This window comes from Sus scrofa, chromosome 16 (assembly GCF_054392235.1).
Source record: "Sus scrofa isolate SSC_HxYL_T2T_F1_AM1 chromosome 16, Sscrofa_HxYL_maternal_Yorkshire_Landrace_v2.0, whole genome shotgun sequence".
In the NCBI taxonomy this organism is placed as follows: Eukaryota; Metazoa; Chordata; class Mammalia; order Artiodactyla; family Suidae; genus Sus; species Sus scrofa.
In genome coordinates, this window is record NC_139398.1 from 31261831 (window position 1) to 31275199 (window position 13369).

Below are 13369 nucleotides of genomic sequence, written 5' to 3' on the forward strand. Positions count from 1 at the left end.
AGATACATGTAAAAAAATAGAAACGCCTCCATCAGCTGGGCCCTTGAAAGACTCTGTGGAAGGGGATCTCGATCTACCTATTTACAATAGTGTAATAATGTGAGCAAGAAGTAAACTTGTTTTGTGCTTAAAACACTATAAATTTTGGGTCAATTTATAATAGCTACTGGGTGACCCTAACTAATGCAGATGGGAAAAAAACAGGATGTTTAAAAACAATCCAGGGAGGTGATATGAAAGCCTAGACTAAAGCAGCAACAATGGAAACAGAAAGAGGCTACAAGTTTTTGACCTAATCATTTCTCACCACTATATATTAGTCAGGTATTACTGCAGTATCAAGTAACAATAACCACCTCCCCCCAACTCAGTGGCTTATAACAACAAACACTTATTTTTTTCTTACTCACAAGTCTAGTCTGTAGATAAGTTGGGGTTTAGCTGATCTCTGTTGGGCTTGGGTGGGTATGGCTTCAAGTTGTCAGGTGGTCCAGGTCTAAATGTTTCATTCTGGGGCCTTCAGTCAACTGGGGAATGTTCTTCTCTGGAAAATGACAGAAGTACAAGAGAGTAAAAAGAAACATGTGATTTCTCATACAGCCTAGCTCAGATCTAGCACTCAATCACTTCTGACCACATTTCACAGTGAGAGCAAGTCACTTGAACAAGCCCAACATCAATGGGACATTAAGTGTAATCCTGTCATAAAGGAAAGCAGGATTCATGGCAAGGAGAAAGAAAACTGTGAACAAAGCATTTCTCCAAAGAAGATATACAGATGGCCAGCAAACACATGAAAAAATGCTCAACATCACTGATTATAAGAGAAATGCAAATCAAAACAACCATGAGATACCACCTCACACCAGTCAGAATGGCCATCATTAAGAAGTCCACAAATAGCAAGTGCTGGAGGGGCTGTGGAGAAAAGGGAATTCGCCTGCACTGCTGGTAGGAATGTAAACTGGTACAGCCACTGTGGAGAACAGTTTGGAGATACCTTAGAAATCTATACATAGAACTTCCATATGACCCTGCAATCCCACTCTTGGGCATCTATCCGGACAAAACTCTCCTTAAAAGAGACACATGCACCCACATGTTCACTGCAGCACTGTTCACAATAGCCAGGACATGGAAACAACCCAAATGTCCATCGACAGAGGATTGGATTCGGAAGAGGTGGTATATATACACAATGGAGTACTACTCAGCCATAAAAAAGGAAGACATAATGCCATTTGCAGCAACATGGATGGAACTAGAGAATCTCATCCTGAGTGAAATGAGCCAGAAAGACAAAGACAAATACCATATGATATCACTTATAACTGGAATCTAATATCCGGCACAAATGAACATCTCCTCAGAAAAGAAAATCATGGACTTGGAGAAGAGACTTGTGGTTGCCTGTTGGGAGGGGGAGGGAGTGGGAGGGATTGGGAGCTTGGGCTTATCAGACACAACTTAGAATAGATTTACAAGGAGATCCTGCTGAATAGCATTGAGAACTATGTCTAGATACTCATGTTGCAACAGAACAAAGGGTGGGGGAAAAATGTAATTGTAATGTATACACGTAAGGATAACTTGATCTCCTTGCTGTACAGTGGGAAAATTAAAAAAAAAAGCATATAAAATACCCCAAAGTATATTTCAAAAATTGTTCTCCTTCGTGAAGCTTTCCACAATTATTCCAATGTACCTTATTCCTTTTACATCTACTGTCAATTATCACATTGCTCTGCATATTTAATGGAACGAGTCTGCTTTATTCTATTTATTTAAATGTTAAGAAGACTGTCATATACCTAGATATAGAAGTATATAGCTAATAATCTAAAGGCAAATACTTTTCTAACATATTCTCAAAGCAAAAATACTCCTCCTTACTTTGTGTGGCTATCCTAGGCAAGGAAGAAAAGGGACAGCTGAGCTCAACAAGAAGTGCATGATGAAGTATAAAGTACACAAATAATAATGTCAGGAGGCATTAAGTAAGTGCTACTCTTAGGAAAGGGATGTTAATATTAGATTAGGTTCACAAAAAAACTATCAGGAGGGTGTTCTGTAACTACACATAAAATGTGTATCTAGAACAGTGAATATAGAACTATGAATTTTGTAATAGAACTATGAATTTTGTAATTTAAGGGCAATAAATTTAGAGTGCGTGTTTGCCAAGGTAGAAGGACAGTGGGAGCTTGAATGGGAAGAAATCTGATTCATGAAGGGGCAAAAGCATGAAGGGGGAATAGTTCAATGCTATTTAATAAATTGGGCTATGATACAGAAGGAACTAGGAAGCCTCACTATCTATACCCAACCCCAAAAACTATAAACGGAATTGTTTGAGAGAGAAAGGCAAGTTCAGTGAGACAGTAATGAGCAGCCTAGATCCAACAGGGCCAATAAAAACAGAGAGGCCCTAATCTGGAACCCACATAGCAAAGTCACATGATCGAGATCCCAGATGAAGATAAAACAGAAGCATATGTCAAGGATTCTTAGAAAAAGTAATCATAAGAGTTTCTTTTAAATACTATATAGGATTTATATATGAGTCTTAATAATATAGGATAGGTATAATACATGTTGTAACACATCAAAACAATTAACTAATTTAAAAAAATCACTTGATTAGCCCTACAAGCAGCTATCTCAATGAATCATTATGACGACTTAAAAAATTCCAAATGCCACAGGAATGTCCAACTACATTACTGACCTTACTCTGAATATTAGTATCAAATGCTTTTTGCTATTTCTTTCAACATGAAATCTACCTGTCTAAAGGATCTAAAGAAGCTGAAAATTAAAATAGCAAGATTAAAATAATTATTTAAAAATTAAATTTTGTGTCAAAATATGGCAGAAATATTACTAAAAGGCAAATCAAATTAGATTATATAATTCCAACACATTCATACTTTTATACTATGGATTCTTTGTATATTATATGTACTTTGTATTCTTTGTATATTAGCCTTAACCTATAAAATCTTTCTATAAATAAAGAAAAAAAACAACAGAAACATGGGTAAAGGTGCTCATAGGCAACTGATGAAAGAAAGAAAATGACCAGTACATATAAGTTTAACCCATTAGTAATGAAAAGAAAACGCTCCTCAAAATGAAATAACATTTTCTTACTTCGTAAAATTAATAAAGACTTTAAAAATAACATTTAAATTTAGTAAGGGTTTAGGGAATCAGGCACAAACTACTTAGGGATAGTTTACATGCATCCTTTTTGTTAGCCAATTTTACTTTAAATAAGTTAGTTTAAGGGGATTTCCCATCGTGGCTCAGTGGTTAACGAATCCTACTAGGAACCATGAGGTTGCAGGTTCTATCCTGGGCCTTGCTCAGTGGGTTAAGGATCCGGCGTTGCCATGAGCTGTGGTGTATGTAGGTCACAGATGCGGCTCGGATCCTGCATAGTGTAGGCTGGCGGCTACAGCTCCGATTCGACCCCTAGCCTGGGAACCGCCATATACCACGGAAGTGGCCCAAGAAATGCCAAAAAGACAAAATAAATAAATAAATAAATAAATAAATAAATAAAATAAGTTAGTTTAAGGAAATAATTTCAAATGAGAACAAAAATTTAGTTATAAGCATGTTAACAATAGTGCTCTTTTTAATAGAAAAAAGAAAAATAACGTGATCAACAGTAGAAAATTGATTAGATAATAAGGTGCATTATATCTATATAATGAATTTTGGATGGGAAGATTCACACCACATTTTTGAAGGGAGTAAACAATTTCAAAACAATATTATAGTATGATTCCCTTTTTAAAAATAATTACCTTTCTCTTAAAAGAGGAATATAAACTAGACTGTTGAAAGTTATGATTTCTAGTAGATTGGACTATAGATAGCTCACATTTTCTTATTTTGTTTATCAAATTTCAAATACCTTATGATTGATTTATATTTTTCTGCCACTAGAAACATACTGAAAGTTATTTTAAATAAAATTTTTCAAAAAGATGTCTAAAAGATAACTTTGTAAATCATTTTGAGCAGTGGAATAAGGGATCTCTAAAAATTACTATCTTAAAAGAACAACACTCATTCAAAAACATAAATACTGGGATGATAAATAAAATTATATTACTTGAGAACCAAAAATTCTACTCAGTTAACTAGCTGATTAAAAGCTGGGTATTGATAATATAAAGTAGTCTTCTCACTGAGGAAAAACAAGCACACTGGCTATGAAGTCAGAAGAAGTAATTCAGAAGGCAGGGGATTCCTAGAAATGTGTTTATATTTAAAATTACATAAATATATTCTCTTGCCTGATTGTGTTTATTAATTTTGGTCCCTGTTATCCATTCCATTTCCAGAAAAAATAGTCTGTCAAAATCAGTCTAGCACTACTGCATTCAAAGGTATAACAAATAATGTTTGCAAATACTGATTATGTCATATATTTATTTGCACCATGCTTTATAAACTATAAAGCACTATTAGATATACTTCATATCCCCCAAAGCAATTTTTATTTCTAAGCCTGGAAGTGTAAAAAAGAACAAAAAAAAGAATAACAATTTCAGCCAGTGCTTAGTTCCAGTATTACAACCATCCAATATTAAAGAAACTGTTTTCTGTAGATAAGACACCTTACAAAGAAATACTTCCTCCTGGACTGATTCTTCTGTTTAAAGTGAAACTTGGCCATCAGTATCACTGCATTTTATTGCAATTACTTTCTTTTCTGTTTTCTCTCCTAAACTATGAGCTCTGTAAGTTTTATTTACGTTCATTTCCTAACATATAGCAGAGTACCTGGTCTATAATAAGTACAAAATCAATGTTTTTTTGAATGCTGATAGAATAATACTTGTTCTACACAAATCAATGTTTTCTATATGTCGATTATATCTCAATAAAACTGGAAAAAATTAATGTTTAGCAATTGTTATTAAATTAATTTAGTAATTAATTGGCATTTTTTCTCTAATGAAGTATGTTCCAAATACTACCTGAGAAATGACAATAGAGCTCAGCAGAAAAGCTGTAGACATGGTAACATTAATAGAATCTCTCTGTTGTTTCACAAGATTTGTTTTTTCCAAGTCTAAGTGTATAGAAAGCTGTTTCAACTCTACAAACTTTGGTCCTTGGTAGATGAATGAATTCTCCTCTGGTAATTGAATTTCAGCTCTGAACATTATATCTCTACAGGTTCATTTGCCAAAATAGACAGTCAATGTTGTTCTCACCAAACTTATAAGCTTCTTTTTTTTTTTAATAATCCATTTCTTGCCTAGGGAAGGCTTACTGAGCAGATGGGCTGCCACATTTCTTTAAGAATTCAAACTTCTTTTGCAATGATGTGAATTTAGAATGATAAGTAACTTCTAATACATTACAAATGTAGAGGCATGATTATCAAGTATAGCTAAGGGAGATCACTTCTCTCCTGCCTCAATTTTATTTTAGTTTAAACTGAAGATGTTGATTCTTTTCCAAGTAAAAATTCTCGAGATATTAGCAATCATCTGGGCTTCAGTTAATGAGTCTCAGATCCTTTCCAAGGATCAATTTTTAATAAAGAAAGAAATTACCAGGCCCTGATTATTCAATCTATGGAAAATATAAAAGGGAAAGCTCACTTTACCAATTTTTCAGGTTTGTCCACAGCAGGTGAATTTCTACAAAGTCAAATAGTAACATTTTAATGTAGGGATCACAGAAGCAGAGTTGGAATTCTTTTAATACGGTTTCTCTGACTGAGAAGGGAGAAAATTAGAACCAAGATGGTGTTACTTTCAGGCAAGACAAGGATAAGTGAAAAGATTCTTAACTCTCTGTGATACTTTAAAATACATAGTAACATTTTAAATCAATTGTAATTGACTTGTTTATCTCTGTTTCACAAAATGAGAGGGATAAATTTTTCTAATTCCTTTGGTAGAAAACTCAGGCACATACCATAATAGTATAGCTTTCTCCATAGAAACAGTTTGCAATTTGAATGAATCCATTGTGGCCAGCTTGCTTCGATGAATATCAGGTGAAAACTTTTAAAACACCCTTGTCCTTCTTTCAGGGGTAAAAGTCCCCCCAAACTAGCTGAAAACATAACTTCAGTCATCTACAAAATGATTTACCTTATTCATATCTTACCTCATATATTCCCAGGGGACAAAGAATTCACTTCCCTAGACAATACCATGAAAAGCTGATTCTTTTCCCTTTAAGAATATATGGTACTTACATCTGATTTAAATATGAATTAAGATTATTAACTAACTGCACAGATTATATAAAATCTATTAGAATGCTTTTGATTTAGAAAATGTACTCTTCTTACTTTCTCTACATACTCTAGCAAGAAGTCTCCTTTTTTAAAAAATCAAATGAATTACGTGCTGTAATAATTCAGTCTTAAAATGGAGTGTGTGATGTTGAAGGACTGCTGCTTTTCTGTTTCGTGCAGACTTGAGCATAAGGAAGAGGATGTCAAATATGATCTTTCCCATGAAGTAGTCTACTGTGGAACATGGCTGTCCTCCAAATTGTTTGGGGCGGGGGGACTAATGAACCAGCATAGAGGGAGGGCTGTTTCCATGGCAACTGAACTATCAGAAAACCCAAAGAACAGAGATTCTTTCTCTAGCTAGTTTACGTAGTTCCATTTTTAACTCCTTGCTACTGGCAGTCAGAATCAACAGGAGCTCAAGCTATCCAAGTAAATGTTTACTTTCCAAAACACCAAGAAATAAATCATGATCCAGTTATTATTTCTTGAAAAGATGATCATTATTCCCTGAGAGAGGAGAAGAAAAAAAGGAGAGATGAGAGAGATGTTTATGAAGTGCTCTGGGTGGAAGCCAATGAATATTAAAGAAGATACAACATGACTCCTCAGTTGTGTTTAACAAACATGTACTGACTGCCAACTATTTAGGGAACACCAAGATGAAAGGAGAGCTGGCCTTGACCTCAAGAAATTCAGAGCCTACCACAGGAGGCCATTAAGTAAAGAGCAAATTCCTAAACACTCCTGTGAAATCTGTAATAGTGATGCAATCAGGGTACTGCAGAGCATTGAAGACAGGCACTACACCTACCTGAGGTGGGGCTGGGAGTTGCCAGAGAGCTGAAGCCTATTCAAGTTTTATTTTGTCTTTTTGTCCTTTTAGGGCCACACCCGCGGCATATGGAGGTTCCCAGGCTAGGGGTCCAACAGAAGCTGTAGCTTCCGGCCTACACCACAGCCACAGTAATGCCAGATCTGAGCCGCATCTGCGACCTACACCACAGCTCATGGTAATGCCAGATCCTTAACCCACTGAGTGAGGCCAGGGAGCGAACCTACAACCTCATGGTTCCCAGTTGGATTTGTTTCCTCTGCGCTATGGCGGGAACTCCCTATTCAAGTTTTAAAAGGTAAGTCAGAGCTGCATAAGTGGTGAGAGTGGAAAGGGCAGTGAAGGGATCAGGATAGATATGGGCAAAGGGGAAGTTAGAACAGTTTGTACAGGAAAGAAGTGTAAGCAGTTAGTTTTTACTGAAGCAGTTAGTTATTACTGTATCAAGTGTAAAAAAATGGCCACACATGAGTTTGGACAGATAAGGAAAGAGCCTGTGACAAAGAGGATCTGTGACTTTGGATTTTTTTCTAGATGAGATGCGATGGAGGGTTCCTATTACCTTTCTTGGTAATGGTAATGGCAATGTAAGAAATGACAGTGATAACTAGAGGTGCCTCTTATCAAGTGTTTCCTATGTAATAGGTATAGAATTAGCACTTTAAATAATATTATCTAATTTAATATTTATCTAAACTGTAAGGTAGATTGAATCATTCTCCCTTGTAACATAAATGTATGACCAACTCACCAACTTGTGAAATCCCATTGGGAGAGCTAAAAATTTGTTTTCCCAAACTCCTTAGGTAGAGGTGGCACACTCTTTATTAAGTCACCGAGAAATAGAGTTCCTAGAGAAGATTTTGCTTTTCTGATAACACACACACACAAAGGAAATGACTATTGCTGCCACTTCCATCTTCTTTGTCCCTTGAGTACAAAGACATGTCTGAGGCTGTTGCAATCACTTGTTACCCTAAGGTAAAAGAATTGAAGAATGATCTAGAGAATAGCAGACAACAAGGACTTGAAGTCACCAAGCTCCTGTGCCAAAATCAGCACCTATTTACCATTGAACTTCTGTATGGGTGAGGAAAATAAGCTCACTGAGTTTTGTTACATACAGCTCTAAGTTCTCCCATTTGATACACCTACTGTATAGAAGAGGAAAATAAGGTTCCAAGTCATTAATGATGTACCCAAGGTCATGCTTTCAGAAAATGGGTAAAGTCAGAATTCCAAATCAAGTCTCACTTTAAAGTTTGGGCTCTTAAATACCTCCATATATCAGTACTTTTTCTTCATTCTTTTGCTTGGAAACGGGCAAAGTAGAAAGTAAATCCATTCCTAGGTGAGAGAAAAAGCATCTTCATGGCAAAGAAAGGGAAAATTAGGAATAAAAAGTCTGAAAACTCACCTGAATAACCCAAACTGGTTTTGGCCTCAATAAAAGGGAAAATGAGACACAACTGAAGAGAAGAATATCTCCTCCACCCCAGAGTACCCACTCTCATATATCCAAAGCTTTCCATCAAGCTTCCCTCCTTCTTTTCTCAATTAAAAATATATGACTGCTTGTAAGGGTACTCTTCTTTTCTGGGAAATAAGAAATTTAATGCGCATGTTGGCAATGTCTTACACTTGCTACAACCTTGACGCTTAACATTATTTATCTACTCAAACATTTACTGAATTCTAATTTTTTTAATAATTATGAAGGAGAAAGAACCTAGAACAATGGTAAAGGAACAGAAAAATTCTGTCACCTCACATTACATATATGTAATTAGACTGTAGCTTGCTGGGCCAACTACTTTGTGCCACGCAAGGAGCTCTAATGCATGAGATACATGCTTAAAACTGATATAAATGAAGTATGGGGTAGTAGTTAAAAGTGAAGGCACTAGTGTCAGGCTGTCTGGATTGGAATCTCAACAACTCATCAATTATCTAACCATGGGAAACTGACTTAATCTCCCTGTCCTTCAGTTGTCACATCTTTAAAATAGGGGAGAAGAATATTTCCTACCTCACAGGATTGTTGGGGTAGGCTAAAGGAGATATGTAATTTAAAGACCTTAGAATTTCCTGATAGATAATTGGCACTCATGAAACATTAGCTAATAAAATTTTATTTGTCTTTGGAATCTTTACCTACCCTTCATTTCATCTTCCAAATCCTTTCCCCCTTCATATATTGGTGCTCAGGTGATTTATCCTTCCCAGCAATCTCCATCAACAAAATTTGCTTTTACAAAGCATTTATAGTAAAATGTATTAAATATATAATACCTCACCTAGGGGCATATTAAATATAAAATGATTCACCTAGGGGCATTTGTACCTTAAATTTCACCTATGATTGCGGAATGAATTGTCTACCAGTATATACCAATAAATAGGAAACTATATTGCTGGGCAGGAAGTATTTTCTAGCATTCTTAAAATCATAACAGGTAAGACAGTTTTCAAATTAGAAGTAATAAAAATCATTATATTAAAAAAAAAACTAGAAGTAAGAAAAGCTCCAGGTTGAGTCATAATTTGAGCCAGCAGAGTATTTCACACTATAATGTAAGAGATTACTATACTATGACATCATATCTGTAACTCCAACATGGCTACCCCACAGTCCAATTTTGTAAGATATGCCTTGCCCTACCTACTCATAGAATTTTCCTTTACTTAATCATTTACCAGAGCAACAAAAAGAAACCCAACGGTCAGCAGCTATGTAGAATGACACCTGCCTTACATTTATAAATTCCAACAACAGCAAAAGGCAGTGTCTTACTCTTTAACAGACTTGGCAAGCAACTGAGCAAATATAGGAATACTTTCACAAGTCTGCCCTGGAATTCCAACATACTTCACTATAAGGAAAACCCTATTCTTCAGAAGAAAGGTGTCCACCACATCTTGAAGGAATAGGCAAACATTTCTTTCTGAACCACTAGGTCAAATTTAATCTATGTATCATTCACAGATGACACACTTTTCATATGGACTGCCAACTGTACTTCAATTTTAGTCTTTTCAGAAATATTGGAAAGAATCCCAAACATATTTTATCAGAAGAGTACATAAAAATTAAATTGAAAAATTAGTCTTCCAAAAAAAAAGAAAAATTAGTCTTCCAAAAGAGAAAAATGTTATTGCATAAATAGCAAAGACTGCCTCTTTTGAAAAAAGAATATAATTATTGCTTAATAAAACCTCAAAACCTTTTCTCTCAGCATTAGGTCTAATGGACATAGCTTGGCTTTGAGGATTCAGCTCCTTTCTAGGTTGGCTGTTTAGCTACAATTTCAAAAGTGGCCTAAATGTCTACTTTAAGGCAATATGAAATACTACAGAGAGGTCATTTAGTTAGAAGAAGAAATAATTCTAAATATTCAATAAAAGAATGACCTTATATGAAAAGAAGATGAACATAGTAATTTAGTAAATTATTGTTCTAGAAAGAATAAGATTTCTGTCTTGAAATCCTCTTGAAAGCCTCAGGACCATGCATTTCTTTGATTATTTTTAAAGTGCATCTAAAGAGTTCTGTATGGTCTACGGGCTAACATCAAAGTCCTACGTGTGGCATATATAAGCCTTCACAGTGCAGTCACTGCTCACCACTCAAGAAACACTTTTCACCATTTATCCTCTTCCTTCTTACATTTCAAACTTCAGTCCTTCATTTACTCAAAAAGGCAATACCTGAGGTTTTTTATTCACGATTTTCCCTCTTCCTACAAGTCTTATCCCCTTCTTGACCATCTGATGAACTTGTACTCTCTCACTTCTCAATTAAAATACTATGTCCTCAAGGTAAAGCCTCCCCCAGGGGATTGGACTACTCTTCCTCCTGAGAGCATATATTCTGTATACTATTTTATTACAATGGTCCTGATATTGCATTGTAATTGTTGTTTCCATGTATGCCTTCCAATTAGACTATAAATAACCCGAGTACAAGGGCCACGTCTCTTTATCTTTACATTGTCTAATACCTGGTATCATATCTCACATACACTGGGGACATAACTTATATTTGTTAAATAAATGAACCTTTAGAGTTTTTATCAAACATTTTTGGGTTATTTTAGATGTTTTTACTAAACACATTTATGAAGAATCATGAAGGATCTGAGATTTTACCCTACTTACGAAGTAATAAGTTCACTCATCAGTCTCACAGGTGCTGGGGAAGAAAACAAGACTCCAGGGCAGAGAAGAGGGATACTTTATACTTATAACAATTGCAATAGCCAGAGTACTAGAATTTTATGCATCCATTTCCCTTGCCTGGAGTCACACAGGGGCAACACAAATGGCTCCAGATAGATAGTCATGTGTTACATTACAGGAGGGAGACTCTCAGGGTGGGAAACCAAATCTTTTATAGCAGAAAGTAAGCATGCCTGCTCTTTGCTCCAGATGCTATTCACTATACAAACATCTTTAGAGAGTTAGTCTGGAACAAAAGTTCTACTTGCAAAATGTGCAGAAATATAAGAAATTCAAGAAGAATTGTCTTCAAGCAACATTCATGAAAAAGAAGGGCATTTGTGGAGAGGTTTTACCTAATCTTACTTAAATATACAGAAGGAACCTCCTACCACATTCCAAGGATATTTTAACTTAAATAAATCCTTTGATTTACATCACTTTTTGCATTTTTCAATAATTACCTTGGATAAGCCTAGAGTCTATCATAACTGTGGCAGAGATATTTACAAGTCACTGAATATCCAAGGGTTCCCCATATTTCCCAGCACTGTTGCCACTACACTATGAGTAGAAATAACCTTTAACACTTCTAAGAAAGAGTAAATAAGAGAGGGCACAAGTTCTCTGTCCTCTCACTTCCTCTGATGTGCAAATTATGGAGGTCCTATACTGAGATACTGAAGTCTGTTGGCCTGGGACTAGGAATGACTGCGTGGATCAGAGCTTCTCTGCTGACCAGTGCTAGACATGCAACCTGATTGAGAAATAAAATTCTACTCTATTAACCCACTAAGATTTCAGGGTTAATTTGTTTTCACATTATAATATAGTGGACCTTGAATAATATAGTAGATCTTTGTCTTATAAGGATACAAGCATTTGAAGAACAAAGACTTTCTTATTTTTATTAATTCTAATAGATTTTCCATTGACAAAATTAAATAAGCTTCCATGGAACTATGAAAATACTGATGAAATATTGATGAAGTCTAATTAACTTATTTAAAAATATAGCCACTTTTTTAGAATCTACCATCAATAGTTGTTAACTCTGTGAAAGTTACTGAAATGCCTAATAAAAATACAAGAGTTCTAATGTAAAATAATGAGCAGTCTGCTTTTCCACTTGACCAACAAAGTACACAGATTAAGGTCTGTGTTCTGATTTGATTTATCAATTTGTCATTCAATTTTTATTCTGTCATTCACACAGACCCTTTCAAAAAAGTAATTATTCTATGTGCTTACAGCATAAGGACCTATGTAAAGTGCTATAAGAAATGTTAAAAGTCAGTGTTTTTTTCTATTTAATGACTGGATGGTTTCTGGAAGGTCTACTTTTCATTCATAAATTCAGAACAGAGATTTTGTCAGGATCCACAAACTTCCCTTAATCCTCTACCTGAAACAAGTGTTTAGAAGCTTCCCACTGTGGGACCACAGAGAAAGCGTCAAATAAAATTGGAAAAACTAGAGTTGAGGGAGGAAAGGAAATAACAATCTCAACACTATTTCCATTGGCTTACAGAAAACTTAAGAATATGATACTCTCAACTTTACAGATGAAGAAACCAAAGCTGAGAGAAGTGTACATATTTTCTCAAAAGCTAACAAGTGGTAGATTGGGATTTCAACTAGCCTGTCTTATCACACACCATCTTCCCTTTTTTTTTTAACTATACTGCCTTTATAAAAAAAGATGTTTGTGATGAATCTGGGAAGATGTTAGCAGAAGAAGCTGAAGGAGCAAAAAGAGGGGAACACAGTATCAGATGGGCATCCTCACATGGGACAGAGTTAAAACATTTTAAGGGATATACAGAATGGATAAGCTTCGAAAGCTAAATCAGCACTATTCTACTGAAGAGTTGAAATGCTTTGCTGGAATGGGTAGAGTATCTTCACTAATCAATGGATAAGTAGTACGAATGAGAAGAGGGGAAAGCATAAAAAATTTTAAGCTGATGTTTATAGATTACTTTACTGGTTCCAATATTTCACTCCAGTTGTACACTCACCATTTGTCATGAGTTCCT

The 13369-nt window shown here is 35.3% G+C and overlaps 1 long non-coding RNA gene across 10 annotated transcripts in view; it reads right to left on the minus strand.

Moving 5' to 3' along the window:
• Nucleotides 1-13369, minus strand: part of LOC102162488 (uncharacterized) — a 503988-nt gene that overhangs the window by 298275 nt on the left and 192344 nt on the right. For all 10 annotated transcript variants that reach the window (XR_014831117.1, XR_014831119.1, XR_014831116.1 and 7 more), the window contains one exon: nt 411-544. This is a non-coding gene — a long non-coding RNA (uncharacterized LOC102162488). The remainder of the gene's footprint in view (nt 1-410; nt 545-13369) is intronic.